Here is a 24,907-nt window from a genome sequence, read left to right as displayed (position 1 = left end):
ACCCCGCCGGGTCTCCGTGAGCCACCCTGATGGGGCGGGGGGCGAGAGGTCTTCTCCAGATGTTCGGTGACCGCACCCCTCACCCACGCCTCCAGGAGCTTGCCCACCGCCGGGCTCAGACAGGGTGCGTCCTCTCTCGCTGGCTACTCTTCGGACCCCTCTCTAAGAGCCCGCGGCTGGCCACCCCTCAACCCATCAGCATCTCTCAGAAAAAGCCCGTTATTGGCAGAACAATTGCTTCACTCCCCTCACCAATGGTTACGGACAGACCACAATTAGCCAAGAGCGCTGCTCCCTTCATGATGTGTCAACACGGTTGGTCGGCCCTGCGCACCTTGGCTCCCCCCCTGCCCCCCTTGAAACTGTCTGCCCTCCCTGCCGGGGGGCTGCAGCCGCCTCGTGACTGCTTGGAGTGAGCCGCTCCCCTCCCTTCCAAAGACAGGTCCTCCCGGCCGGCAGCACAGGGACTGACCTCGGTGGACCTGCCCAAGGCGTCTGACCCGCCCTGAGCGGCGGGCAGTGTCCCCTCGCTGCTCTGTGACCTGCTGAACGGCGGCAGGGAGACTCGGGACCCGGGGCCCCCGTGCACCCAGGAGGACTTGCCCTTGGGCCACTGGCCCCCCCGGGATGGCAGTCTGGGGGTCTTTCCCTCTTGCGACGGGACTGCCTTTCATCCACTCATCCACCAGGAGACTTTCCCTCCAGGGGCCACCAGAGGAAGGCTCTTCCCGCCTACACCGTCCTGCCGGGGACCTGCCGTCCGACAGTCACTGCGGCCGCTGTCTGTCTCCTGAGCGCGGACGCTCGGCCTGCACGCGGCTCTGCAGGAAACACGTTCCATCGGCTCCTAAGTGCTAACTGGCTGTGCGATCAGGAATCGGTTCCCCCAAACTTTCTCAGGGGTCTCTGTGATGTCTCCCGATTTCCCCCGTTCTCCGGAGTGGGGGAGCAGGGGGCAGCCCTGGGGTGCGGGAGGAGCACCGGCTTGACTTCAGGCAGTTTCTCTGCAGGCTCCCTGGCCAGGCCCCCAGCTGGTTCTCTCTCCGGCTACCTCCCCCCAGGGAAATCAAACCCGTCCCCGCCCCTGTGTGCCCCGGACCTTCTGCAGGGACCAGGTGCCGGCTTATCCCTCCGCTGGCCGTTACTCACATGCCTCGGGTTCCCGAGCAGCACGTCCAGCCCGGGACCTGCTCCTTGCGGACATGTCAACAAGGGCCACGACTTGATGTCATTTACCTTCCGAGTTCCAGTGGCCCGAGACCTTGGTGTGGGAGCTCCCCCTTTCTTTTTCTAACCCGCAAAGCTCGTCTCTGCCGCCGGTGGTGCTTTTTCCCAGGGATGGATGGCACGCTTCCCGCCCTGTGAGGCCGGGAGCCCCCAGCAGCCCCTGGCAGGTCCAGCTCGAGTTTTCCAGGCTCCGGAGAGGGCCCCTCCCTCCCCCGAGACGGTCGCTGGAATCACACAAACGATCTGCTCCACTGTCACTCCCAGTCAGGGGCGTCACCTGAAATTAAAAGTGCCTGTGAAATCTGGCTTCAAGCAGACAGTGCAGACCTGGTCTGATCTTATAGCCACGTTTCCTTCCACCCCCCACCCCCACCCTGTGAGGCCTTGTAGCTGCGTGGCGTGGGGGGGCGCGTGGGCACAGGAACGACGGCTTTCCAACCCGGCCGCCTTCGAGGGGTGTGGCTGGAGCTGCTGGGCCGGCAGAGGGGATGTCACAGGCTGGGGGCTTTGCCCACGGACACAGGTCCTCTCACCGCCACGTCCAAGAGCACGGAGTCAGCAGGGCTGTTTTCTCCGTGGCTTGTAGATGACAGTCCCCTCCTCGTGCGTCTTTGTGCCCAAACCTCTCCTCCTTCCAGAGCCCCAGTCACCTCCGGTGAGGCCCCGGCTGAACGGCCTCATTTTAACTGAGTCACACTCGGAAGACCTTACATCCACACGGAAGTCCTGGGCGCGAGAACTCGAACATAGAAACTTGGGGAGTCGCAGTTCCATGTATAGCAATGTCCAGCTCCCTCTAAGTCAGGGATTTTCCACCGGTGTGCCACAAAAACTTTTTAAAACACGCAGCACCTGACTATTTAGTCAACAGCACTGACCACTCTTCCGTTAGACTGTCAAATAAAACAATGACAACAGCCAACACGACAGTAGCCATCTCACGTGAATGCCCCGTCTGGAACCATAAATATGTATACATGTATATTTAATATATGTGTCATATAGTAAAGTTGCATCTTATTGGTCAAGTTGCATCATAAGGTTGCATCTGATTGGTTTATTCTTGGTACCGGAAATCCTGATCTACAGGTATAGACACCTGATTTCTTAAAGTCACTTGGGAGCAAATGGGGCAGGTAATGACTATTATTATTATTATTTTTTTGTAACTCAGTCAAAAGTATGCCTATTTCTTCTGTCAGATGGGCAAAAATCTATTTCTGGTGTGCTGCAGGATTTCCGTGATTAGTTTGTGCGGTCCGCAGGTTGAGAAGTCTGGAGATCGCTGCTCTGAGTTAGACACGAGTCCGCACGGACAGGCCTCGTCGTCCGGGACCCCTCTCCCTCGGGGGACCCGGCCGTGCCAGACGGCTGTGGGATGGGTGCCCAGAGAAGAGCCGTGTCTCCAGCCCGTGGCCTCAAGGGTCTCAGGTGCTGGACGACTTCTCAGACACCTCGAATGTGAGGGGCTGCGGAGCCAACGGGACCCCAGGAGGCTTAACGTTATAGTGACACTTTTAAATTTGAGTGGGCTCTCAAATATTGACAAATCTGTGAGTAAGACAGGTGAGGCCAATTAAAAACTGACAACAGCCGTTTTTATTATTATTTAAGTTTATATATTATTAATTGATTTTTAAATATTTAAATTCACATACAGCAAAATGGACCTGTTTGGGGTTTTAAGCATATGACTCTATGAGTTTTAACATATATCCACATGTAGATATACATATAAATATAGATACAGATAAACATTCCTGTAACCAGCACCTCAGTCAGGACACTCACCAGTCCCATCACCTACAGAGTTCTCTCCTGCTGCCCGTTGCGGTAAAGCCCTTCACACACCCACTGGCCTGTTCTCCAGCCATGAAGTCCAGCTCCTGAGAGACGGCCGTGCGGAGGGAATCCCTCACTCTGTGACCTCCGCAGAGGCGCCCCTCTGACCGGGCGCCTCTGAGATTCAGCCGTGTTGGATGTATCGACAACTTACTCCTCTTTGTCGCCGAGCGGTGTCCTGGGGTGGGTGTGCCTCAGTGGACCCACCCACTCTCCCACGGAAAGATGTTGGTCCCTGTTCTCAGGGGTCAGGGATGAACCTGCTGCCCACGGCCGCCTGGCGGCTTCTGGGGGAATGCACGCTGTCACGGCTCCCGGGGTGGAAAGGCTGGCCCTCGGGGTGAGGGACCGTGTGACTCCATGCAGCACTGTCAGACACTCGGGGGGGGGGGGGGGCGGGGCGGAGCGTATCGCACTGACGCCAGCCATGTGCGAGCATTCCCGTCGCTCCGCATCGCACCCACGCCTGGTGTCATCCGAGTTCTGTCTGTTCCGTGTGCCCGTTCTTTGCCGTTCCCATGGTTGCTGGGCTTGATCTGCCCCTGTCTCCTGGCGATGGGGTTGAGCGCCTTCTCATGGGCTCGTTTGCCATTTTCACGTCTTTTGTCTGGATTGCCTTTTCAAACCATTTGCCCATTTTTAAATCTAGTTGCTGGTTTCCTTGTCATTGAGTTTTCAGAGCTTTTAAAAACAGATCCTCATACACCTTCTTTTTCAGATACTTAGTTGGCCGGTATTTTCTCCCAGCCTGCAGCTCGTCTTTTAGCTTGCTCTCTCTCGCTCTCTCTCACTCTGTCTCTCAGTGATATCCGAAAACTCTGTGCCTAACCTAACATTACACATATTTTCCCAATATTCCCAAAATATTTTCCCAATATTTTCTTCCAGAAGCCTTTTAGGTTTTTTTAGTTTTTTTAAATATATTTTATTGATTATGCTATTATAGTTGTCCCATTTCCCCCCTTCATTCCCCTCCACCCTGCACACCCTCTCCCACCCACATTCCCCCCTTTAGTTCATGTCCCTGTGTCATAAGTTCTTTGGCTTCTACATTTCCCATACTGTTCTTGCCTTCCCCCTGTCTATTTTCTACCTGCCATCTATGCTGCTTATTCTCCATACCTTTTCCCCTTCTCCTCCTCCCACTCCCCTGTTGCTAACCCTCCATGTGATCTCCATTTCTGTGGTTTTTTTGCTGTTCTACTTGTTTGCTTAGTTTCTTTTTGTTTTGTTTTAGGTGTGGTTGTTAATAATTGTGAGTTTGCTGTCATTTTACTATACATGTTTTTTATCTTCTTTTTCTTAAATAAGTCCCTTTAACATCTCATACAATAAGGGCTTGGTGATGATGAGCTCCTTTAACTTGACCTTATCTGAGAAGCACTTGATCTGCCCTTCCATTCTAAATGAGAGCTTTGCTGGATAGAGCAATCTTGGATGTAGGTCCTTGCCTTTTATGACTTGGAATATTTCTTTCCAGCCCCTTCTCGACTGTAAGGTCTCTTTTGAGAAATCAGCTGACAGTCTGATGGGAACTCCTTTGTAGGTTACTGCCTCCTTATCTCTTATTGCTTTTAGAATTCCCTTCTTCATTTTAATCTTGGGTAATGTGATTATGATGCGCCTTGGTGTGTTCCTCCTTGGGCCCAACTTCTTTGGGACTCTCTGAGCTTCCTGGACTTCCTGGAAGTCTATTTCCTTTGCCAGATTGGGGAAGTTCTCCTTCATTATTTGTTCAAATAACTTTTCCACTTGTTGCTCTTCCTCTTCCCCTTCTGGTACCCCTATAATTTGGATGTTGGAATGTTTAAAGATGTCCTGGAGGTTCCTAAGCTTCTCCTCATATTTTTGAGTGCTTGTTGCTTCATTCTTTTCTGTTTGATTATTTCTTCCTTCTGCTCCACTCCATTGATTTGAGTTCCAGTTTTCTTCCCATCACTATTGGTTCCCTGTGCATTTTCTTTCATTTCTCTTAGTGTAGCCTTCATATTTTCATGTAATTTGCGACCAAATTCAACCAATTCTGTGAGCATCCTGGTCACCAGTGCTTTGAACTGTGTATCTGATAGGTTGGCTATCTCTTAGTGGCTTAGTTGTATTTGCTGTGGGGCTTTGATCTGCTCTTCCATTTGGACCATTTTTTTTTGTCTTGTCACACCTGTTACATATGAGGGGTGGAGCCTTAGGTGTTCACCAGGGCGGGGCAACCCAGTCACTGGGTTGTGACACTGTATGTGGGGGCGGGGTTCAGAAGGGAACAATGGCACTTGTTCCACTCTGTCAGATTTCAGTCCCTTCTGCTGCTTCCCCCAAGCAAACTGGGCCCTTCTGGTGCTGATTCCCGGGTGGGTGGGCTTGTGTACGTTCTAGGACCCCGTGGGTCTCTCCAACGCACTCTCTTGTGAGGCTGGGAGTCTCTCCCTGCGCCTCAACCCCACAGGTGTTTTCAATCAGTGCCCTGAGGCTGTATTTCCCAGTGCTGGGATCCTGGGTTGGGGGTTGTGCCTCGCTTCACAATCGCCACCTTGCTGGGTTTGCTCGTTGCCACCCCAGGCCCGGGGTCTGCCAGCCACCACCTGCGTACCCAGGGCCCCCCACTGGGGTCTTGAGCACTCGAAATGCCTTACTAGTTCAGTCCCACCGTTCTTTGCGCTGTGACCCCTCTCTGCCCAGCTGCCCGACTCCGCCCCTCCTACTAGTCTGGATGAACGTGTCTATTTTAACTCCTTGGTTGTCGGACTTCCATACAGTTCAATGTTCTGTCAGTTCTGGTTGTTATTCTGTTTCTAAATTGTTGGTGTCCCTATCTTGGTTGTGCGAGGACGCACAGTGTATCTACCTACACCTCCATCTTGGCCGGATGTCAGCCTTTTAGTTTTAAAATTTAGTTTTATATCTGTGATCTATTTTGAGTTCGTTTTTATATAATGAATGGGATATATGTTGACATTAACATTTTTGCATATGAATGTACAGCTGTTGAAAGGCTGTCTTTTCTCCACTGAATTAGCTCTGTACATTGGTCAGAAAACAGTTGACTTCCTAGCAGGGTTCACTGATGGATTCTACAAAACATTTAAGAGAGAAATTGCACCAATTTTCTACAATCTCTTCTAGAGGATAGAAGTAGAGGGAATACTTTCTAACTGATTCCACATGGCTTGCATTACATTATGACCAAAACCAGACCAAGACAGTGTAAGAAAAGAAACCTACAGACTAATATCTCTCATGAATACAGATACAAAAGTCCTCAAAAGTATTAACAAATGCAATCCAAAAACATATAAAAAGAATTACATACTACAACCAATTGAGGTTTATCCCAGGTATGCTAGGCTGATTCAGCATTCAAAATCAATTAAAGTAATATGATACAACTGCTGACTGAAAACAAAAAAAAAAGTTAGGATGACATCAATAGATATAGGAAAGGATTCAACAAAATTCAACACACATTCATGGTAAAAATTCTCAGTAAATTAGAAACAGAAGGAAACATTCTCAACTTGAGAAAGAATAGCAGCAAAAACCCACAGTTAACATAATATTTATGGTGAGAAACTTAAAACTTTCCCACTAAATCAGGTATAATCTCAGGATATCACCTCTCACCATTCCTTTTCAACATCATATGGAACGTACTTGCCAATGCAATAAGAAAAGAAAATGAAAAGTAGACAGATTGTGAAGAAAAAATAAAACTTTTTTTTTTGCAGATGACACAATCATCTGTGTGAAAACATGCAAACAAACTGATGAAACGAAACTTCCTGGAGCTGATAGGCAATTATAGTGAAGTTGCAGGATACAAGATTAATATAAATAAGTCAATTTGTTTCTCATAGACCAGCAAGGTACAGTGGAATTTAACATTAAAAACCATATACTTATATTATCACTTCAAAAAAAATATTTAGGTAGATGTCTACAAAACATGTATAAGAATAATATGAGTAAAAGTACAAAATTCTGATGAAAAATATCAAAGAAGAATTGGATAAAAGGAGATCTATTCCATGTTCATGGACAGGAAGACTCAATATTTTCAAGATATCACCTCTTCCCATCTTGTCCTGGAGATTCAATGCAATCTGAAACAAAATCGCAGTAAGTTATTTTGGGGGTATCCACAAGATGATTACAAGTTTATATGGAGAGACAAAGAACCCAGAACAGCCAACAAAATATTGAAAGAGAAGAATGCATTTGGAGGACTGAGGTGACTTCAAGACTTACGGTAAATTGACAGTAACCAAAACAATGTGGTAGTGGTGAAAGAACAGACAAACGGCTCAGTGGAACAGAACAGAGGGCCCAGAAATGGACGGGCACAAAGTAGTCAACACATTGTTGACGAAGAAGCAAAAGTAATGCAATGGGGGGAGGCAGTCTCTTCAACCAGTGGTGCTGGAACAAGTGGACATCCACAGGAAAGATAATCCTCGGCCCAGACTAACACCCGTCACAAAAATTAACTCAAAAGGTATCACAGAAATAAGTGTAAAACGTAAAACTGGGACTCTCCTAGAAGGTAACGTAGGAGAGAACCTACCTGACCTTGGTCATGCATGACAAACAACACAAATGAAAAACAGGTCAAAGCCTTAAACAGATGCCTCACTACAGAAGACACACAAATCACAAATGAGCCCAGGGAGAGAGGCCTCACACCACAGGTCATCAGGGAAACGTAAGTTCAAACAACGAGAGACCACTCCACACCTGTTAGAATGGCTAAAACCCAGAACACCGACAACACCAAGTGCTGACAAGGGTGTGGCGCATCATTCTCACCCATTGCTGGTGATAATGCTAAAGGCCACAGCCACTTTGGAAACCAGTGTGGCAGTTTCTCACAAAATTAAGCCTACCCTTACTACAGGACCCAGCAATCACACTCCTAGGTATTTATGTCGTGCACACAGATTTTTACAGCAGCTTTATCCATAATTGCCCAAACTTGGAAGCAACCGAGATGTCCTTCAGTAGGTGAATTGATAAATAAACTGGTCCATCCAGACCATGGAAGGTGATCCAGAGGGTACCAAGCTGTGAAAAGACATGCAGGGAACTTAAGTGTGTGTTACCAGCTAAATAAAACAAGCCATTCTGGAAAGGAAATGCCAAACCAGAGGCTGAAAACCACTAGCAGACACGTTCCTTCTTTTTCATCCGGCAACGTCTGGGCTCCAGGGACCCGGTGCCGAGTGTGTCTCACCAGAGAGGGGCAGCAAGCGACTCTTCTGCTCGGGCATGGACCGCCTACCGTGTGGGCCCGTTGGCAGGTCCCGGCGCCCCAGACGGCATGTCTGTTTTGTGCACCGTTTGAAATCTGCTGCAGTGATTCCAGAACCTTCCATCCCTGTAAACAGAGGAAGATAGTTGATGTGTTCCTTGTGACTCTGAAAGGGACTCTTTGGGGTTCTCTGCCCTCCCTTGCCCCACTACAGACTGTACGGGCCACTCACATAGGTGTCTTTCATTAAGTTTGATTTTTTTTTAAAAAGAGAGAACTTGTGTGGACCCCTCTCTCCCAGATCTGGCCATTTCAAATGCACGTTAATTTATTGTGTTGACCCGACAAATGATGGCACTCATGATGCCCCGTCCTGGGCTCTGGAATAGACAGTTAAGTCTACAGGAGTTTGCAGAGGGATGAAGGGACCCAGCGCCTCCCAGAGCCACGTTGATCAGTTGGTGTTTCTTTAGTGCTTTGGAAGTGAGAGCTCCCCTCTCCACCAGTGCAAGGAGCCCCCATCAGACCCCTGCCTGTCGCCCCGGAGCGGCGGCTGCTGCAGCAGCTTTAGCCCCAAATGAGAGGCTACTTCACACTCTCGGTTGTGCTACGAGGTGAAGGGAAGGGGCTCCGCTGCTGGGACCCCGACCTGGGCACCGGCAGCCTGAAGGGAAAAGAAACCGGCTGCTCTTGTGAATTCTTCAGAGCAGGAGGGAAGCCTGGGCTCAGCGGCTCTGTCCCAAGTGCCTGCCGTGTCCGCCCTGGCTCAGCACAGCCCCTGAGCCCGGGTGTCGGGGCCTCCCACCTGCCTTGGGCGAGGAGGACACGGAGGCCAGCGTGAGTGGGCAGGGCAGCCTGCCCCGGATCAGCGTGGCCCGTCCCGGTGGCTCCGTGGGTGTGGCGGGCTGTGCCAGTGACAGGGCATCAGCGTCTGGGATGAAGAGAGGATACCTGTCCCTGTCCCTCCAGACGGAGTTTTGCAGAGGACATGATGATAGCTGAGCCACACCCTGTCTGACCTCGTACAGGCCGAGGCAGTCAAGTATTAGGAAGCCGGCACAATTCAGAAGCATGTCGCACCCACGGGCCGGCAGACGGGGACGTCGGGGTTGGGCCAGGGGCAGGCACGCCACTCTCTTCCTCGGGCTGTGCACGGGAAAGAGCGGCCACCAGGAGCCCTCCCTGCATTGGGCTCCCCGGGCAGCAGACGGCCAGCCAGAGCGGGCATGGGGTGGCCTGGGGCTGGGCCCACACACCCAGAGGAGGACCAGCGAGGAGGCGCGGTGGATTGTGGGTATTTAAGCAGGAACACCGAAGTCAGCACTTGTATTGGAGGAGCCAGAGTCCAGAGAGTAATCCGGTTCGTGCTCCAACTCCCACTGATAATCTGGTGAGAGCTCCTCCAAGAAATGAGTCCTGGAACCCAAACGACATCCGGAGATTTGCGTTTCTCAGAGCAAAACCACCTGGGCCGGAGCGGGAGACAGGTGGGGGGTGCGCTGTGGCCCCGACAGTCACCAGGCAAGCCCCGGGCTCTGGCTGCTTTGCTCGCTGTGCAGCCTGGGACAAGCGCCTGCACCTCCGTGAGTCCAGTGTGCAGAGGACCCTGGCCCGTGGGTTTCATGGCGGGGCCCGATGGGACAGTGTTGAGGTGTTTCATAAACCACGACACCAAGTTCCACTCAGATTTACTCGCCCGTGATGGGGCTGCGCCAACATTCATGCAACCTCGATTTGGGGGACCGCGGGCTTGGTCTAGGCACTGGGAGGGGCTCGGATGAGGGCAAGCCTGCGTGGGTTTCTGTGTGGGTTTCTGCGTGGGTTTCTGCATTTGCTGGGAAGCTCGCAGATCGGTGCAGGGCACAGGCCCAGGGCTGCCTGCTGTCCCATTCACGCAAATGTCACTGAAGCAAAAAGGAAACAACTGCTGGGATCCCAGCTCAGTGGTGACTCCAAACTGAGCACTGTCCTTGCATCGCTGTGGCACTAAAGCACATGTGTCTCCCGGGTTTGGGGACTCTATTAAGCGACTCCTGCCCATGTGTTGTGACGTGGGTTTTTTGACCTGCCTCTGTGAACTGCGTGTGGTGTTTGGTTTCTAGGGACCTGGACGGGGACCTGGGCTATGATTCGCATCCTGCCCTGTTGAGGGGACAGATCTCCGTGAGCAGAGACGTGGGCGCACTGGTGGCCGCTCTCTGCCACCTGCTGCGGCTGCAGGGTGAAGTCACAGTCAGACCGAGTTTCCCTGCAGGACCCTGAGAGAGCCGTGTTTCCACCTGATGCTGGCCCATCGATGTGGCTGTGTTGACGTGGCCGCCATCCCCAGCGCCACGCACATGGAGCCGCACGCTCCCGGAGCGCATACAGGCTTCCCCCGCTCCAGGTCGGGGGGGGAAGGCGGCACCCCAGCCGGCTCACCAGCCCGCCAACCTGCCAACCCGTCATCTCCGTGTCATAAGCAGCGCCGTGTTGACCTTCTGTCAAAATGGATTTCCAGCCGAGAGACACGGTTCCTTCCCATGCATCACAGCGTGTGACACTATTGATCCGATATTGACTCCCGCCGTCCTTCCGGGCTGCGTCCCAACAGGTGGCCGGGCCGAGAGCGCCTCCCCGGAGTGTCAGTCAAAGAGAAGGGGCCTGTGACCTAAAAAAAAACACAAAACCTTCCATTTAAATGAACTTCTGAAGATTGTCTTTGAAGGCGAGGAGGCCTCTGAGACAATGCCAGGAGGTCTCGGGGACCGGGGGGCAGGGGCCACTGCAGAGAGACGGGGACGGGGACCGCAGACCACAATCTGTGCACCCCGTTGTCTGTTCCACGGCTGACCTCACGACGCCCGTGTGCCCCCGGGTTCTCCTTCCTGTCTCTGCGTCCCTGCACCCCTTGTGTCTGCCCCACGCCTTGTAGCGAAAGCGTTCTCGCTAGCGACGGGACCCCGAGAGGGTGGGGCTCTCCTTCCCAGGCTCCCTCGGGCGCAGTGAAGACGGGGTTCGCCGCTCTGCCCCGGGAGCCAGCACCGGGGCGACACCCGACCCCTGTAGCACATGCCATCCCGGAATGTGACCGCACGTCTCATTGTCCCGCGTGTAACTCCTAAGATCTTGCCAGAGTGCGAGCAAGGTCAGAGACCTGATGAGTTTCGTGTTCTCCCCAAGCTCCGCCACCTCCCCTCCGTCAGCGTCCACGGCCCCGAGTCAGACGACACAGAGGAATCGGGGATGGGGGCAGCAGTGCGGCCGGGGGAGGGGAAGCAGTGACGTCAGCAGCTGAGGGCTTGGTCCCTCCCCGGGACGGGGGGCGGGAGGCTCACCGGAGGGCTCTCCAGCTGGGGACACCTGGCTTCGTTATCTTTCCTTTCTTTCTCCATTGAGCTGAGAGAAAACTAGTGAAAACCAGCATTCTCTGTGCATTTAGCTTTGTCCACACAGCACCAAAGGCGTCGCTGGGTGACACCCTGCCTGAGACTCCCGGCACCGTGGCCGCGGCAGCTGCCCGCTTGCACAGGGCCCGGGATGGGTGAGGCGTCACGTCCAGGGTGCGCTGGGCGTCTGCTTTGCATTTCCTGTGTTGTTTTACAGCTGGCTCATCCGGTGAGCACCCACACTAAAGAGCTATGAGACCGTGGAAAGCAGCACGGGCCGGTGGGGAGGGGGGAGACCCAAGTGACCCCACAGTCAGCAGATGCCGAGGACCCCGCTGCACGTCCTCCGGGAATGCTGGGAAAATGACGCCGTGCAGCTCTTTCTACCCCTTTTCTCTGAAAATGAACAGTTACAAGGGAAGCATGTTGTGATTAACATTACACGTAATTTTAGTGGAAGAGCTTGTGGAATTCGTATGTTTTCATGAAATAAGGAACTAACCTTGCTGAGAGTGGGGAACGTGATGCCATCCTGGAAAACAGAATTGTGCTAAGTCCAGTTGAACAGCTACAAAAGTAGCAGAGTGACAGCAGGTTTTCCCAAGAAATGGCCTCCGTTAGGGGAGACGCCTGGGTGCAGATGGGTGCCCCCCCCAGACAGACATGCAGAATAGGACACGGCGCCCTGGAGGTCCCACCTCAAAGTCAGCACGACCCAAGTTCAACTGGCCACCGTTGTGCAGGGAGCCCGTCCCGGCTTGCCCAGGGTGCCTGTCCAGGGGGACCCTTGCTCCCCCTCCTCCTCCCCGGTGCCTCCAGGCTCCCGCAGCCCCCTGCGCTGCCTGTGGGGCCACCACCAGCTCCTTGCTGCGAGTCCCGGCCAGCTCCCCGCACCTCCTGGGCCAGTCTGCGGACCTCAGGGCACACGCCTGCTCCTCCGAGTGGCCCCACTGGCTCCTGCTGTCCGCGCTGGGGCCAGGACTGCGCGCCTGTGGCACCATCTCGCACACTGTTCCCTGGCCCACACGTCAAGGGCCTTCCTGTTGCCCACGACTCAAGTCCAAGCCCCTCTGCACTCGAACGTGTAACCCCGACCTCCCTACTGGCTCGTAGGCCGTGCCCATCCCCCGCCCCTCCCAAGACTGCCCCCAGTGCTGGGAAGCCTGTTCTTGCCTCCTTGGAACGATTTTCTCGTCTCTGGGGATCCCCTCTCCGCCCCCTCCTGACCCTTCTATTGATGTCTTACAAGGGGAGTGGGGACAGTGACTGGGAGTCCAGACTTCGGCCCACTTCCTGGCTCTGTCAACAAAGGCAGAATGTGACAAGCCACCCGGTGCCTCAGTTTCCCCACCTGTGAATCACAACAGCGCCTACTCTCTGGGCAGCTGCAGCAACAGCCGAGTCCTGTCACCCAGCGATCAGAGCGAGGCCCGTGCCTGATGGGCGCCCAGGGAGTGTGCATGGGGAACTCACTTCTCCCAGAAAGCCCTGGGGTCCAGCAGCTCTGTGTCCACGCCTATGGGCCCCAGGGGCCCCACTCAGAGCCTCCCCTTCGCAGCCTGGCCCCGGGGGCCGGTCTTGTCCTCAACACCTCGACGATGTCACAGCCTCCTGGGGTCAGACACAGGCATCAACTCTTCGTACCCCACCTCCAAGGCCCCGGGGAGCACCGAACAGTTCTTGGCGGGTGGCACTGGATTGCAGGCAATTTTCGCAGAGCGCGTGGGAAGCCGGGTTGAGGGGGTGGGCCGCCTCACGGCCAGGAAGCCCCCCGCCAGGTGGTAGGTCTGCAGAAATCGTTCCCGCTTTCGCCAAAGTACAGAACGAATGCGCCCGTTCCCTTCCCAGGCAGAAGACGACTGAGCCACCCCGAGAGACTACAGAGAGCGTGCTTGAGTGTTCGGTCAGGCCGTGGGATCGGCCGTTTTCCCTGGACCGAGCTGAGCCCGCGCCATCAGAATGGACGGAGCAGCTGTGCGTGCAGATACAGTTTCTGGGGCGAGTGTCATCAGATCCAAGTGTCGCACCTTCGGGGAATCAAACCTGCAGCAATTTGGTCTTTACCGCCGGCTCAAGGTCTGACTGCCTCTTTCTTTTCTTTTTCTTTCTTTCTTTCTTTCTTTTCTTTCTTCCTTTCTCTCTTTCTTTCTTTCTCTCTTTCTTTCTTTCTCTCTTTCTTTCTTTCTTTCTTTCTTTCTCTTCCTTCCTTCCTTCCTTCCTTCCTTCTTTCCTTCCTTCCTTCCTCCCTCCCTTCCTTCCTTCCTTCCTTCCTTCCTTCCTTCCTTCCTTCCTTCCTTCCTTTTCTTTCTTTTTTTTAAATCTGGGGGCCTTCGCTTATCTTCCTTCTCTTCGTGTCTGAGGAGCCAGGTCTCTCCACCCAAAGGCGCAGGCACAAAGGACTTGACTTCCCCCAGAGCCTAGGTCGCCCCAGCTGCAGCTGGAGCTGGTGGGTGCACCCCAGCTGTGAAGCCCCCGTGCATCCACACCCCAGCTGCCTGGCCCCTCGGCTCGGCCCGGCCCGGGCGTGCGTGACAGTGAATGCAACCCTCTCTCAGGAATGGCCCTGTCTGCGTGGGGAGTCCGGCAGTCACGGGGCACAGGGACACGCACAGCCCTCCACCACCCACCCATCCTTTCCGGCCAGCTCCTGGGGAGACCGGACCGCCGGGCACCGAACTCGGACCCTCAGTCTTCCAGGTGTAAATGCCACCTAATGTCAGCTGCCAGCGGCGTCCTTCACAACCTTGGCGGCTCTGAGCCCCGCTCTCCTTGCCCGTGACCCGCCCAGTATTTCCCATGCTACAGCCTGTTCCTCACTCAGCCCAGTGCCCGCTTGCACACTCACTCTGCACACTTCCACACCGGCCTCACCCACAGCCACCATATTCGTTTTGGGTTCATGGGCGGCCACGCCCCTTCACTGGGGACCAGGCGGCTGCCTCCTGCCGGCCTTCCGTCCCAGGCTCCCAAGTGGACTAGAGACACTGTTCAGTGGGATTACCAGGCTCTGCTCAACCCTGGCTCAGGGACCCACGGGCAGGATGCGAGCTGCCCTCCGCTTGCTCTGTGAATCCAATCTTCTGACCCCCCAAGCAGTCAGAGGTCTTCCGAGCACCAGCACGGCCTGTCAGACCTGCTGCAGACCCGCCTAAGTCGCCTGAGCTCCGGGACGTTTTAACAGATCCTTTTTCCTTTGTTAAAAGTAGGTCGGACTGGAGAATGATGCCCACCCATTTATTCCGCTTCTAGGATAATAACCCAATCTGCACTGAGCGCTTCCTGGTTAAATAAAACACGCGCCTTCCTCTGCCTCTCCGATTGCTAGCCGCGGCGCTGCCGTCGGCAGCCGTGATTACCGGTGAGGAGCGTTTACCCGGCGCGGTCTTCCGAGCCCCTGGGGGTGAGGTTGGTCATTCATAAATTGCCTATTGATCAGGCGCGAAGAGAAATTAGACCCCAATCTTCGAAAGGAATTATTAGACTCTGAGTAACATTTGCCCGGGAACATTCAGAGGTCTGAGAGCAGTTTGCCCATAGCAGCGAGGCTCCTGATTAATGGCCGCTGTTTATGCAAAGCGCTCGCGATGGAAATGCCGCGCCGGTCGCCTCCTCCGCCGCCGGCCCGGCCCTCCCTCGGGCGCAGCTCCCCCCCCACCCCCCACCGCCCACCCCCGCTCCACAAGGGACGCCTTTCTTAGACAAGAGATTTACAAAATGAAAAAAGACACACACCAGCATGATTAATGCTCTGTTCCAGGTTTAGACACTGGGTAATTTTATAATTGATACAGTGCTTTAACCTTTGATATTCTTTATAAAATGCAAATTTAGTCATTTCCCTGGCACGGGCTTCTGCACACACACAGAAGAACGTGGTGACAAGGGCGCCCCCCGATGACCGTCTTCGCCGGGCTAGGCCACGCGTCCCGCCAGCGTCGGTGAGTGGCAGGGCGCGCCCACAGGTGTGCGCGCACACAGGTGAGATGCGGGGAGTGACCCGGGAATGCGCTCGGCCACTCCTTTCAAAGCACACAAGGAGGTGCGCGGCTGCAGATGCTCAGCGGAGCCCCAGCCTGGTTCACTGCAACTCCAAACAGCTTTATTCTGCTCAAAAGGAAATTAGATCGCAATGGGGACTTGCAGAAATTACCTTGAAATGTTTGTGTGTTTGAATGATTGAGCAATTTGTGCTAAAAATTACATTCCCCAGGTTGGAATCCCGAGCTGGCGAGCTGAGCTGATCGGCGTTCCAGAAAGAAGGTCCCGTCCCGCTCCCGGACCCAGCCTGGGGGGTGCACACGGGGCGGGCTGTCTGGGGGTGGCCGGCCTGCCCGTGGCCCCACTGTCCACAGATTACGGCGGAGAACCTAGCAGTTAATTTGGATTCAATTAAATCTCACTCCTTACCCTTAAACACACTCAGAGCCCGGGACGAGCATCATTTAATTATTCACAAATGCTATTATAAATGCGGTTTGCGGGGCCGGCGCCAACGCCGACCACCAGCCCATTAAAACCTGCGCGCTTTGAATGCGGCGGCGGCGGAAATTTGAGGGCGCCCGCCCGGTTTCATCAGAAGGCAGAAAACCCCAGCCGGTGCGCGGCTCCCGGAGTAACTTCTGAACATCTTTTAAGTCAACCTTGTGTGTTAGTCAACAGGGAAGTTTTGACCCTTCCCCTCTCCACAATCATCCGTTTCATTATTTATCTGAGGGAATCAGAGAGGTTTTGTTCTTCCGCGAAAGTCCCTGACACCGGGATATTTTTAATAGCTGAGATTTTTCATTCTTGTCACCAGGCCCTTTGAAAACACAGGTATTTTCATAGGAGACGTGGCTAATGAGTGAAACTTCAGACTGCAGCCTCCCCCTGTAATCACGGCGCGGGGCCCCGCGAAGCCGCACTCGTGAGGAACATGGAAATTAATTACTGCGCCCCCCGTTTCATCCTGCTCGTCTGTTTGATATGCTGCCGCACAGAAGGAACCAGACAATTAAATCTCTCCTCCCTCGGCCTCCTCTCGAAGCTCGCCGCACCTTCCCCTCCACTCCGGGGACCAGCCTGTTTGCGGAGGGCGGGTTGCGGGGAGAGGGCGCGGGCAGCGGGGCGGGCTGGGGAGGGCGCCACCGGGGTCTGAGAGAGCCTCCAGGAGGGGCCCCTTCCGTCGGGGGTGCTGTTCAGCGCCAGTCTGCCCTGTCGTTGCTGGAGCCAAAGGTGCTCGCGGGAAGGAAGACGGAGGCCGAGGTCCCGGTGCCGTCTGCAGGGCGGCTGAGCCCCTGCTGCTGCGGGGACGCGTTCCTTTCCGGCATCGGTCCTCCCGCGGCTCCGACACACACACGTGACCCTCCTGACCGCCGGCCAGGGGCCCCGGGGAAGGCCGGAGCGCCCTGCTCCCAGCCGGGGGACGCCGTCTAAAGCCCAGGGTGGTGTTCAAGCACACCTGAAGCCACGTCTAGGCGGTGGGGTGTGCACAGGTGTGTACGTGTGTGTGGGCATGCATACCCTGGGATGTGCATACGTGTGAGGGTGTGTACATGTGCAATTCCAAGCCTGTGCGTGTGGGTAGTGTTCAGGCATGTGGGGGGGTGCGCACACGCATGGAGTATGTGCACGTGTGGGTGTGTGCGTGGGTGTGACTGTGTATGCACACACGCATGTGCGGAGGTGTGTGAGTGTGCGTGCTGACCCGGTAGGGGCTCCGAGGTTCCGTTTGGCTGGAGGTCCAGCCCAAGAAGGGGGAGCATGGGGCTGCAGCAGGCCCAGGAAATGTGGCGCCCACGCCCCTCCCTGCACCCCGAGTTGGAGGAGCGCTCCCTTCACATGCGGGGGGTGGGGGTCAGCTCGGATACGAGAGAGCTCAGCAGAGTCCTGCCTGGTCACCGCGTTTCCACGCGCAGTGTCTGGCGTGCACGCGAAGCCCTTCAAGGACAGGGCTGCTCAGCCCAGACTCGCCCAGCAGCCCGGGACTCTCCCCACCCGCGGGACCTCGGGCCGTGACGTGTCCACAGCTACACGGTTCTGACGTGTAGACTCGGCGCCCGACTCCAGGGCTTGGGGTCAGGGGTCAGAGGTCAGGGTCCAGCCTCTTTCTACGGCCGGACACAGTCACCCCGGGAGAAGTGGAGGGTGTTCCCTCTGGCGCAAACCCTCTTTCTTAGCAGCTCCATTAGGACCTGACGATGGACTCAGAAATCAGGCTTCGGGCGAGAAGCCCTGTGCCCGTGTTCTCCAGCTGGCTGTTCAGTGGGCACTCAGGAGAGACGGACGGGCCACGCAGCGGCGGCCATGCTCCCTGCACGGGCCCCCGGTGTGATCTGGGGGAACACCCGCAGGTCCCTTTGCTGGTGCGCCGTGGACAAGGCAAGAGGAGCACCCACGCAAAGGGGCCTCGTGGGGTCAGAGGCGCCAACCCCAAGTCTGCCTCCCCCCAGAATTCCCCCAGGGGACGCTCTTCCACCGGTGGGCCCACTCTTCCAGGCCGGCTCCTCGGTTTCCGGTCGGGCTCCCGTCGTGGCTGGAGAAACGGCACCGTGAACCCATATGGAGACCCACAGACAGGCCTTCCTTTCACGTCCGAGACACAGGTCTGACCCACAGCGACAGGGATGACGACGCCAGGGGACAGGCCCCGAGGCCAACACTTGCCGTGTTTCGTGCATGTCCTCTCCTGAGCGGAGGCCTCGCAGGGGCCCGAACCTCTGTCCTGTGGGCACGGCGCACGCGTGGGGAGCAGACTGCGGAAGGACAGGATCCGCCGTGCGCTCGTGGCAGATGCAGCCGAGAAGAGCCTGGTTTGGGGTTCCGGAGGCCGTGCTTCCCAGCCGCCCTGCACCTCCTGTTGCTCTGAGCGGTCGGGGGCACAGGGCAGGTGCCCCGACACTCTGCTGAGATGCCCCCTCCTCTGAGCCCCTCTCAAGGCCAGCTCTCCTGAACAGCACACCTGGCCCATGGCCCATGCGCTGCACCCGGAAATGGTTGGCGATTCCCAAGGGGGAGACCTTCCGTTACCAACGACACCTTGAAAGTGGGTGGAAAGATGGGGGGATGGGGTGTAGAGGCTGTGGCGGAGGCCTGGCTGGTGCACCGCACACCTGCCACGTGCAGCCTGTGCTCACCTGGCCCCACTTTCCTGCCAGCTCAGCACCCCTGCGCCTGCTCGGACACGACACTCTGGCTCCCGCAGCTGCACGGCAAGTCCAGACACCGAGGAGTCCCCGAGGTCAGGGACCAGGCCCCCGTCACACACGGGCAGGGAGGATGGCTCTTCAAAACACTGGGACGATTTGTCTCCTGTAGTTTGTCCCCTCGGTGCCCCTGTCCTCACGTTGACAGGGACACTCGCCCTCCCGTCACCCAGACAGAGGCCAGTCCCGTGGGTTCCGGAAGAGCAAGCTCCCAGAGTTTTATTTTCCAGTGGGATATGTCAGCTTCCTGCACATTCAGCCTCAGATCCGAGACTTTTATTTAAATCTATTTGGGGGGCGGCCAACCCACAGCCCACAGGCCACACATGGCCCAGGATGGCTGTGAATGCGGCCCAACACAAAATCGTGAATTTGCTTGAAACCTTTTTTGTACTCAGCAGTTTTCCTTAGCGTCTGTGTGTTTACTGTGTGGCCCAAGACAACCCTCCTTTTTCCAGTGCGGCCCCAAGACGCCAGAAGGTGGGCCACCCCTGCCAGGAACCCAAAGGGCAAGGCAAGGAGAACCCCCAGAAGCCATGTCTGATGTTTGTGATCACACGGCGTCAGACACCCCCCTCCCTCCCTCCCTCCCTCCCTCCTGCCGGAGGTCCCGTGTCACAGGGGCGCCATCATCCTGGTGCTGCCGCTCACGCCGCTCTGCGGAGAGGGACCCAGGCCGGCACCCGGACCGCCTTCATCCCAGGCAGCGGGGACCCTTGGTCTCCGCTCCGACCTGGCTCTGCGTCCCATGTCCCCTCACTGCGAGGACAGGGGCTGGGGTGAGAGGACTCCTTCTGCTGATGGAAATGTCCAGGACGAAGTGAGGGAACCAGTGAGAAATGAAACTGCGACCCGTGACTGAGGTAGGTGGCATCCCTCCGAGGGTGCCGCAGAGGAGAGAGACCGAAGCAGCAAAGCACCTGGTGACAACACGGGACCCGGCCTTTGTCCAGGTGACGACGGCCACCAAAGCCCGGCGGGGGTGGCTCTGACGTCCAGGGCCGTCGCGGCCACACTGGACGAGCCAGGCTTTCGGCCACTGTGCGGCGGCCCCTCACACCTGCGGCACGCACACGGGAATGCTCGCGTCTGCCTGTGTGTCACTTGGAAGGGACGGCGCAGGTTAGCAGGGAAACCACGTCAGCTTGGTTTCGTTAGGAGGGAAAACAAACAAAACAGTCGCGTGGCAACCTCCGGGAGCTCCGGGGGAGAGGGCGCGCACCGGGGCCCCAGAGGGTTGGGGGGCGGCGGCTCGGCTCCCAAACCCCGCAGCCCGGCCGCCGCCCCTCGGCGGCCCCCTCTGCGCCGAGTCTCACTTCTCCTCCGCACAACTCCTGCCCCTTTCGTGGGGATGTTGAATACCCTGGGCTGGTTTGAAAAATAAATACATAAAATTATCTTTAATTAAAATCAAACAACAAATCGGATGAAAATAATTGCAATACACATGACCAAGGGTGAACCTTAATATGCAAAAGGCCCCCACGAATCAGTAAGAAAACCTGAATATTCCGCGAGATAAACGGGCGAAGGACATAAATAATTCACTAAAGAGGAAACACAGATAACTAACAAGCAGGAAGGAAAACGCTCAGCCTGGACTAGATAGTTAAAAAAATGGAAATGTAAACAAATTTTAAGAGATCATTTTCCACCCATGACATTAGCAAAATACTAACGATGCTGCTCGATGCTGGTGGGGGGGCCCTGAGGAGATTGTCCCCCAAAAGGGGGCTGGCGCAGGTAGGAAGCACCAGGACCCCCGAGGGGCACCTTGCCAGTGAGCCCCAAATGTCCGTGAGAGCCGCACCAACTCGGGCTATAGGGACACGGGTGAGCCGGACGGAAATCACCCCACGTCCTGGACGTGCGTCCTGCACCTCTGCACCTCGGTGCCCATCACGATCATAGCAATGACCTCCACATCCAGTGGGGTGAACCCTGAGCAAGTGTGGGCCGTCCCGGGGATGCCATGTGGGTCAGCCAGGGCAAACCCTAGGCGGTGAACGCGGGCTGGACGTGTCACACCTGGGTGCACATCTGCGGAGGAAACGAACCGAAATAGTAACAGCGTTGTCTTCCGTGGTCAGTTTCTAGACGAGACTCGTTTTCTGAGCATTTAACATTCCAGGAGAGCCCGGAGGAGGGGGTCGCTTTGGCATTGAAGAGGATCAATACCGCCCATCAACGCCGACGCCTTCATGCTCTGCTCCCCACAGCAAATTGAACCGCATGCCAAGCGGCGTACCAGGACTCCGGGAGATGAAGCTGTGGCCAGAGGCACAGACCAAGTCAACTTCCGAGGTTGGTTATTGGTCTAATTATACGCTTTAAACAAACGAGCTGCCTTTTAGCCCAGCTTTACGGAGCGCCAGGCGTGCTGCTGGATGCTTTAAAAACACTGTCTCGTTTGGCCGCGTGTGCAGAGTGTGCTCGCTCCCGTGTTACAGGTGTGAGTGCCGAGGGCCAGACACGGCCACTGGCAGGGCCGCCCCTTCGCACCGCTCCCTGAGCCCTGGGGCTGGTCAGTGCTCCGTCTGTGTGACCCGTCGGGCAGGGAGGGGCCCCGCGGCTGACTCTCAGCCCCACGACGTGCCCCTTCAGGGTGGAAGGCTTCCCCAACACGCCACAGTCCTTCTGAGCTTCCCGAGGGCAGGGGTGTGTCTGCGGGGGACTCGGGCCCAGCTCGGGGACATCCCGTGGGGCCCAGTCTGTCCGCCTGGCACTGTGCTGGCAGCTGCGCCGCCCAGAGAGAGAAGCTGGGGGTGCCGGAGAGGCCTCCACCGTGACACCGCTGGAGGGGCGCCGTGCCGGCTGGGGTGGGGCAGCGTGTGAGCACCATAACTGTGCCACTTGGGGTGCTCAGCCCAAGGCTGGGCCTTTGCTGAATCCATCCCCGCGACCCCCATGGGTCGTGCAAGAGGGGGTCACGGCGGGAGCAGAGAGGGGACACGTCTCAGCATAGATGTGCCGAAGTTTCCCTGGATGAAGATGAAAGCCCCCAGCCCCCCGAAATGGTGCCTCATGGTCCAGACTCGTCCGCCCTCGAGAAGAGAGCAAACTTCCGGAACCGGGATGCTCTGGGGTGAAGCACGCAGAGGGAGGGTCCCCAGAAGCCCACCGCTGCTGAGGGCGGGAGGACACTGGCCGCTCCCCGCTCCTGCGGCCGACGCAGCGGTGGTGTCTGGGGTTGGGGGGAGGACTCCGCCCTCGCCTCTCGGGCGCCCAGCCCGGGCCACTGGTAAGTGCGGGACGGGCCAGGAGGCCGCCCGCCGCGGTCCGCCGGTTCTGATCTGGGGACTTGATTAGCACCGCAGCCGGCTGCCTCGCGAGGAGCAGGCTGTCTGCTCCGAGCCCTCCGTCTGATAGGTGAGCACACAACTAGTTAACTCGCCTCTTTCTTTCTCCTTTTCTCGCCGACTCTGCTTGAGGCAATTACAGCAATGCTGCATTTGTCAATCACATCCACTCGTGCATGGTTTCCTGAAATAATTATCAGGTGAGCGGCGTCTCCGTGCCTGGAGAGGCGGCTTGGAAACCGGGAGCCCCAGAGTATTAATTACTGCGCGCAAAAATGTGCCGAGAAGCAAGTCTTTTAATGGTAGAACTGACGTAACATGATTGTTTTGATTTTTGTTACTAACATGACAATCATTGCCGTCCCCCTGGTCATCACCACAGATCAGCTCGAATTACCTGGGGAGGCCATTACCGCGCGGGCGCCACTGATGGAGCGAGGCGCCGGCTCCCCGGCGCGGCGCGTGCGGGTTTGCAGGACGCGGCCGAGCCCGGGAGTCCACCGCCGGAATGAGAGGGGCCTCCTGCCGGAGCGAGCCGAGGGGCACTCCCCGGCGTGGCGGAGCGGGCACTTTGGTGGCTCCGCTTTGCTGGAAGACACACTTTTAACAGGGTGTCCTTTCACGTCTCACCGCGACGCTGGCTCCGCGGCCTGGGCTCCTGGCGCTGGGGGGACTGGGGGGTGGGGGATGTCGGCATTTTGTCCAATTTCACATGAAAGTCGGAGCACACCTTTTTCTGGAGGCTTGGTTCACGCGTGTTATCAAAACCCATACATCACGGCGCTCGGTCCCCTGGCGAGGGGAGGAAATGCCCTCTGGTTTGTGCTCTCCTCTGGCGGAGGAGACAGGCGCAGAGAAAAAACATCCGAAGACTCGGACTGAAAATCTGGAGGACACGACGGGGGGGGGGGGGGGGGGGGGCGGGGTGCAGGCCACTGTCCCTGTCTCTCCGCCCTGGGAAACCCTCCCGTTTTCTTCTCAGTTCCGTCTCTGCCTCCCTGCGCGCCCCTTTCTCCGCAGGGTCCTGTCTCTCTCCTCCTCACTCTGGGTTTCTTCCTTCCTCCCTCCCTCCACCGGGTTATTTTCCCGAGGCTGGGACGGGGCCTGCGTTCCCTGGGCGCTAACCCCCGTTTCCGGGCCGGACCCCCGTTGGCCGGTCCCCAGAGCGCTCTCCCAAACATCTGCCCTCGGTGGACTCCTCCTTCCTCTCTCTGACAAGGGCAGGGCATGAGAGTCAGAGGCAAAGCATCCCCCAGGGTGTGCGGAAAGGGCCCCACCCTGCCCGACCCCCTGGCTGGGCCCCTCCCGGGCAGGTCCCGCCCCGCTCAGCCTCCTATGGGAAGGGCCGGGGGCTGAGCCGTGGTCCTTTCGGCCAGCTCCAGCCCACCGCCTGTCCCTGTCCCTGCCTCTCTCCTTCCTCAGATACAAGTCACTGTCTTCGTTTTATGCGCTTTTTCCCGTTGTTGTACCCTCAGCGTAACTTAACCCTTTTCTGTTGTCTGGGGGGACTTTTATTGGGAAAAAGGATCTTTCAGTCCCCTCAGGTGACCAGCCAGAAGTCGCCCTGCCCCGGTCAGCCACCAGACCCCCTCCAAGGTCCTGAGTCCATCGGGGTCAGGCCACCAGCTAAGGCTTAGTGGCCACAGAAGGTCCAGCTCCCCCAGCGAAGCGCCCGGCGACTTCAGTGGGCTGCACACTGCTCGTTAGGGATGGCGGAAGCCCAGCAGGACAGACAGGCTGCTGGCAGATGGCAGGACGAAGGCCGGGCAAACCCAGGGCTGGCGGTCGGGCAGCCTCGCTGACCCCCACCTCCCCGTCTCGGACCCGGCCTGCAGACGCTGCTCTGTCAGCAGGAGAGGCGACGGAGGAGACCACCTCCTGGCAGGCGGGAGGCGGTGCCCACCGCACACGTCCCCCACGCAGGCTCAGGGAGCAGGGATGGGCGTCTCAGACTTCCTTCTGATCAGAATCGGGGTGCTACCCGGGGGCAGTGCCTCACACTCGAGAATCGATGCCTTTCCTGCCACCCCGACGGGAGCGGAGTCGTCGGCGCTGCGCCGTGCTGGCCAGGGCCACCGGGAACGAGCCACTGCGGTGGAAACCGGGGGGGGGGGGGGGGGGGGGGGGGAATCTGTGCTCCCCTGGGTGGGGGCCCGCCGTGCACCTTAAGTGGGGAGCCGTCAATATGGCACCCCGCCCGTTGGCTGTGTGGCCTGGACACAAATTTCCGACTCTGCTCTGAAACCCGGACTAGAGGACGCTCCACCGACCGCCAGATGGGACAGGACCGGCCGTGCCCTGACGGGCTGGGCAGTTATCTGAGGTGAAACTCACTGACCTGGCGTGACCCGGCTGGCGAGCTTCCCAACTGTCCGTCAGGAGCCACGCACGGAGGAGCAGAAGGCACCTGCCTGATTTGCTGGGCCCGGCGGGGGGCAGCCCCTCCGTCCTGCCCTGCACCCTGGGCACAGGGCCAGGGCAGGGTCTCAGAGCCCTCCCCCCGGGGACAGAGAGAGCCCAAGGCCAGGTCCCCACTGTGCCCAGCCCAGAGGCAGCCGGGGGAGCACACCCGAGAGCCCCCACTTAGGGCACGGCTGTGGGGATGTGGCAGCTTGAAATCGGTCCCGCGCCTGCTCCCAGCTAGGGCCCCAGTGCAAGGAGCGTTCCGCGGGACAGGGCCTTTCTGTAAGGCGCACACAGTGGCCCGGGCAGCGGTGGCCAGCGCACGGTGATGGCAGAGCACCCTGG

General features: G+C 57.1%; 1 long non-coding RNA gene across 1 annotated transcript; it reads left to right on the top strand.

The window, feature by feature from the left end:
- The first annotated feature begins 2,250 nt into the window (after positions 1-2,250).
- Positions 2,251-23,593, top strand: LOC118500481. Its single transcript, XR_004903039.1, has 3 exons — positions 2,251-2,339; positions 6,097-6,102; positions 23,582-23,593. It is a non-coding gene; the product is annotated as an uncharacterized LOC118500481 (long non-coding RNA).
- Positions 23,594-24,907: the final 1,314 nt, after the last annotated feature.

This window comes from Phyllostomus discolor, chromosome 5 (assembly GCF_004126475.2).
Source record: "Phyllostomus discolor isolate MPI-MPIP mPhyDis1 chromosome 5, mPhyDis1.pri.v3, whole genome shotgun sequence".
In the NCBI taxonomy this organism is placed as follows: Eukaryota; Metazoa; Chordata; class Mammalia; order Chiroptera; family Phyllostomidae; genus Phyllostomus; species Phyllostomus discolor.
Note: the sequence above shows the minus strand (reverse complement) of the source record. Positions and strands in the feature narration are given on the sequence as shown.